Genomic DNA, 6,289 nt, shown 5'->3' with positions numbered 1-6,289 from the left:
TATTTTTTGATCAGATGCGTAGTTCTCGAGATATATCAAGATATTTAAAAGTTCCGAAGCCGCACCAACATAATAGAGATACAGAAACACCGTGGCCCCTTTCTTTGAGATAACTCTGCACTATTGCGAGCTGCAAATGCCACTTCGAGCTTAGCTGTGCAGAAGAAGGACAACAAGAAGAAGAAATATCTCGAAATATGTCCGTCAGGCCCCTTCCCTTGAGATAAATCTGCAAATATCTCGGAAACGAAGCGAGCTATGGCAAAATGTTAAGAGACCTTTTTTGTACAGAATTATGTTTCCTACAATTTATGTTCTATGATATTTTTTGATCAGAAGCGTAGTTTTCGAGATATATCGAGATATTTAAAAGTTCCGAAGCCGCACCAACATAATAGAGATACAGAAACACCGTGGCCCCTTTCTTTAAGATAACTCTGCACTAGTGCGAGCCGCAAATGCCACTTCCAGCTTAGCTGTGCAGAAGAAGAACAAGAAGAAGAAGAAATATCTCGAAATCTGTCCGTTAGGCCGCTTCCCTTGAGATATATGTGCAAATATCTCGGAAACGAAGCGAGCTATGGCAAAATGTTGAGGGACCTTTTTTGTAGAGAATTAAGTTTCCTACTATTTATGTTCTATGATATTTTTTGATCAGATGCGTAGTTCTCGAGATATATCAAGATATTTAAAAGTTCCGAAGCCGCACCAACATAATAGAGATACAGAAACACCGTGGCCCCTTTCTTCGAGATAACTCTGCACTAGTGCGAGCCGCAAATGCCACTTCCAGCTTAGCGGTGCAGAAGAAGAACAACAAGAAGAAGAAATATCTCGAAATATGTCCGTTAGGCCGCTTCCCTTGAGATAAATGTGCAAATATCTCGGAAACGAAGCGAGCTATGGCAAAATGTTGAGGGACCTTTTTTGTAGAGAATTAAGTTTCCTACTATTTATGTTCTATGATATTTTTTGATCAGATGCGTAGTTCTCGAGATATATCAAGATACTTAAAAGTTCCGAAGCCGCACCAACATAATAGAGATACAGAAACACCGTGGCCCCTTTCTTTGAGATAACTCTGCACTATTGCGAGCTGCAAATGCCACTTCCAGCTTAGCTGTGCAGAGGAAGAACAAGAAGAAGAAGAAGTATCTCGAATTATGTCCGTCAGGCCCGTTCCTTTGAGCTGAATCTGCACATATCTCGGAAACGAAGCGAGCTATGGCAAAATGTTAAGAGACGTTTTTTGTACAGAATTATGTTTCCTACAATTTATGTTCTATGATATTTTTTGATCAGAAGCGTAGTTTTCGAGATATATCGAGATATTTAAAAGTTCCGAAGCCGCACCAACATAATAGAGATACAGAAACACCGTGGCCCCTTTCTTTGAGATAACTCTGCACTAGTCCGAGCCGCAAATGCCACTTCCAGCTTAGCTGTGCAGAAGAAGAACAACAAGAAGAAGAAATATCTCGAAATATGTCCGTCAGGCCCCTTCCCCTGAGATAAATCTGCAAATATCTCGGAAACGAAGCGAGCTATGGCAAAAAGTTAAGAGACGTTTTTTGTAGAGAATTATGTTTCCTACAATTTATGTGCTATGATATTTTTTGATCAGAAGCGTAGTTTTCGAGATATATCGAGATATTTAAAAGTTCCGAAGCCGCACCAACATAATAGAGATACAGAAACACCGTGGCCCCTTTCTTTGAGATAACTCTGCACTAGTGCGAGCCGCAAATGCCACTTCCAGCTTAGCTGTGCAGAAGAAGAACAACAAGAAGAAGAAATATCTCGAAATATGTCCGTTAGGCCGCTTCCCTTGAGATAAATGTGCAAATATCTCGGAAACGAAGCGAGCTATGGCAAAATGTTGAGGGACCTTTTTTGTAGAGAATTAAGTTTCCTACTATTTATGTTGTATGATATTTTTTGATCAGATGCGTAGTTCTCGAGATATATCAAGATATTTAAAAGTTCCGAAGCCGCACCAACATAATAGAGATACAGAAACACCGTGGCCCCTTTCTTTGAGATAACTCTGCACTATTGCGAGCCGCAAATGCCACTTCCAACTTAGCTGTGCAGAAGAAGAACAACAAGAAGAAGAAATATCTCGAAATATGTCCGTCAGGCCCCTTCCCTTGAGATAAATCTGCAAATATCTCGGAAACGAAGCGAGCTATGGCAAAATGTTAAGAGACCTTTTTTGTAGAGAATTAAGTTTCCTACTTTTTATGTTCTATGATATTTTTTGATCAGATGCGTAGTTCTCGAGATATATCAAGATATTTAAAAGTTCCGAAGCCGCACCAACATAATAGAGATACAGAAACACCGTGGCCCCTTTCTTTGAGATTACTCTGCACTATTGCGAGCTGCAAATGCCACTTCCAGCTTAGCTGTGCAGAGGAAGAACAACAAGAAGAAGAAATATCTCGAAATATGTCCGTCAGGCCGCTTCCCTTGAGATAAATCTGCAAATATCTCGGAAACGAAGCGAGCTATGGCAAAATGTTAAGAGACCTTTTTTGTAGAGAATTAAGTTTCCTACTTTTTATGTTCTATGATATTTTTGGATCAGATGCGTAGTTCTCGAGATATATCAAGATATTTAAAAGTTCCGAAGCCGCACCAACATAATAGAGATACAGAAACACCGTGGCCCCTTTCTTTGAGATTACTCTGCACTATTGCGAGCTGCAAATGCCACTTCCAGCTTAGCTGTGCAGAGGAAGAACAACAAGAAGAAGAAATATCTCGAAATATGTCCGTCAGGCCCCTTCCCTTGAGATAAATCTGCAAATATCTCGGAAACGAAGCGAGCTATGGCAAAATGATAAGAGACCTTTTTTGTAGAGAATTAAGTTTCCTACTTTTTATGTTCTATGATATTTTTTGATCAGATGCGTAGTTCTCGAGATATATCAAGATATTTAAAAGTTCCGAAGCCGCACCAACATAATAGAGATACCGAAACACCGTGGCCCCTTTCTTTCAGATAACTCTGCACTAGTGCGAGCCGCAAATGCCACTTCCAGCTTAGCTGTGCAGAAGAAGAACAACAAGAAGAAGAAATATCTCGAAATATGTCCGTCAGGCCCCTTCCCTTGAGATAAATCTGCAAATATCTCGGAAACGAAGCGAGCTATGGCAAAATGTTAAGAGACCTTTTTTGTAGAGAATTAAGTTTCCTACTTTTCATCTTCTATGATATTTTTTGATCAGATGCGTAGTTCTCGAGATATATCAAGATATTTAAAAGTTCCGAAGCCGCACCAACATAATAGAGATACAGAAACACCGTGGCCCCCTTCTTTGAGATAACTCTGCACTATTGCCAGCTGCAAATGCCACTTCCAGCTTAGCTGTGCAGAGGAAGAACAACAAGAAGAAGAAATATCTCGAAATATGTCCGTCAGGCCCCTTCCCTTGAGATAAATCTGCAAATATCTCGGAAACGAAGCGAGCTATGGCAAAATCTTAAGAGAACTTTTTTGTAGAGAATTAAGTTTCCTACTTTTTATGTTCTATGATATTTTTTGATCAGATGCGTAGTTCTCGAGATATATCAAGATATTTAAAAGTTCCGAAGCCGCACCAACATAATAGAGATACAGAAACACCGTGGCCCCTTTCTTTGAGATAACTCTGCACTATTGCGAGCTGCAAATGCCACTTCCAGCTTAGCTGTGCAGAAGAAGGACAACAAGAAGAAGAAATATCTCGAAATATGTCCGTCAGGCCCCTTCCCTTGAGATAAATCTGCAAATATCTCGGAAACGAAGCGAGCTATGGCAAAATGTTAAGAGACCTTTTTTGTAGAGAATTAAGTTTCCTACTTTTTATGTTCTATGATATTTTTTGATCAGATGCGTAGTTCTCGAGATATATCAAGATATTTAAAAGTTCCGAAGCCGCACCAACATAATAGAGATACCGAAACACCGTGGCCCCTTTCTTCGAGATAACTCTGCACTAGTGCGAGCCGCAAATGCCACTTCCAGCTTAGCTGTGCAGAAGAAGAACAACAAGAAGAAGAAATATCTCGAAATATGTCCGTCAGGCCCCTTCCCTTGAGATAAATCTGCAAATATCTCGCAAACGAAGCGAGCTATGGCAAAATGTTAAGAGACCTTTTTTGTAGAGAATTAAGTTTCCTACTTTTTATGTTCTATGATATTTTTTGATCAGATGCGTAGTTCTCGAGATATATCAAGATATTTAAAAGTTCCGAAGCCGCACCAACATAATAGAGATACAGAAACACCGTGGCCCCTTTCTTTGAGATTACTCTGCACTATTGCGAGCTGCAAATGCCACTTCCAGCTTAGCTGTGCAGAGGAAGAACAACAAGAAGAAGAAATATCTCGAAATATGTCCGTCAGGCCCCTTCCCTTGAGATAAATCTGCAAATATCTCGGAAACGAAGCGAGCTATGGCAAAATGTTAAGAGACCTTTTTTGTAGAGAATTAAGTTTCCTACTTTTTATGTTCTATGATATTTTTTGATCAGATGCGTAGTTCTCGAGATATATCAAGATATTTAAAAGTTCCGAAGCCGCACCAACATAATAGAGATACAGAAACACCGTGGCCCCTTTCTTTGAGATAACTCTGCACTAGTGCGAGCCGCAAATGCCACTTCCAGCTTAGCTGTGCAGAAGAAGAACAACAAGAAGAAGAAATATCTCGAAATATGTCCGTCAGGCCCCTTCCCTTGAGATAAATCTGCAAATATCTCGGAAACGAAGCGAGCTATGGCAAAATGTTAAGAGACCTTTTTTGTAGAGAATTAAGTTTCCTACTTTTTATGTTCTATGATATTTTTTGATCAGAAGCGTAGTTTTCGAGATATATCGAGATATTTAAAAGTTCCGAAGCCGCACCAACATAATAGAGATACAGAAACACCGTGGCCCCTTTCTTTGAGATAACTCTGCACTAGTGCGAGCCGCAAATGCCACTTCCAGCTTAGCTGTGCAGAAGAAGAACAACAAGAAGAAGAAATATCTCGAAATATGTCCGTCAGGCCCCTTCCCTTGAGATAAATCTGCAAATATCTCGGAAACGAAGCGAGCTATGGCAAAATGTTAAGAGACCTTTTTTGTAGAGAATTAAGTTTCCTACTTTTTATGTTCTATGATATTTTTTGATCAGATGCGTAGTTCTCGAGATATATCAAGATATTTAAAAGTTCCGAAGCCGCACCAACATAATAGAGATACAGAAACACCGTGGCCCCTTTCTTTGAGATAACTCTGCACTAGTGGAGCCGCAAATGCCACTTCCAGCTTAGCTGTGCAGAAGAAGAACAACAAGAAGAAGAAATATCTCGAAATATGTCCGTTAGGCCGCTTCCCTTGAGATAAATGTGCAAATATCTCGGAAACGAAGCGAGCTATGGCAAAATGTTGAGGGACCTTTTTTGTAGAGAATTAAGTTTCCTACTATTTATGTTGTATGATATTTTTTGATCAGATGCGTAGTTCTCGAGATATATCAAGATATTTAAAAGTTCCGAAGCCGCACCAACATAATAGAGATACAGAAACACCGTGGCCCCTTCCTTTGAGATTACTCTGCACTATTGCGAGCTGCAAATGCCACTTCCAGCTTAGCTGTGCAGAGGAAGAACAACAAGAAGAAGAAATATCTCGAAATATGTCCGTCAGGCCGCTTCCCTTGAGATAAATCTGCAAATATCTCGGAAACGAAGCGAGCTATGGCAAAATGTTAAGAGACCTTTTTTGTAGAGAATTAAGTTTCCTACTTTTTATGTTCTATGATATTTTTGGATCAGATGCGTAGTTCTCGAGATATATCAAGATATTTAAAAGTTCCGAAGCCGCACCAACATAATAGAGATACAGAAACACCGTGGCCCCTTTCTTTGAGATTACGCTGCACTATTGCGAGCTGCAAATGCCACTTCCAGCTTAGCTGTGCAGAGGAAGAACAACAAGAAGAAGAAATATCTCGAAATATGTCCGTCAGGCCCCTTCCCTTGAGATAAATCTGCAAATATCTCGGAAACGAAGCGAGCTATGGCAAAATGATAAGAGACCTTTTTTGTAGAGAATTAAGTTTCCTACTTTTTATGTTCTATGATATTTTTTGATCAGATGCGTAGTTCTCGAGATATATCAAGATATTTAAAAGTTCCGAAGCCGCACCAACATAATAGAGATACCGAAACACCGTGGCCCCTTTCTTTCAGATAACTCTGCACTAGTGCGAGCCGCAAATGCCACTTCCAGCTTAGCTGTGCAGAAGAAGAACA

Source organism: Osmia lignaria, unplaced genomic scaffold (genome assembly GCF_051020975.1).
Source record: "Osmia lignaria lignaria isolate PbOS001 unplaced genomic scaffold, iyOsmLign1 scaffold0003, whole genome shotgun sequence".
Lineage (NCBI taxonomy): Eukaryota > Metazoa > Arthropoda > Insecta > Hymenoptera > Megachilidae > Osmia > Osmia lignaria.
The sequence above is the reverse complement of the archived record's forward strand: the minus strand, read 5'-3'. Positions refer to the sequence as shown.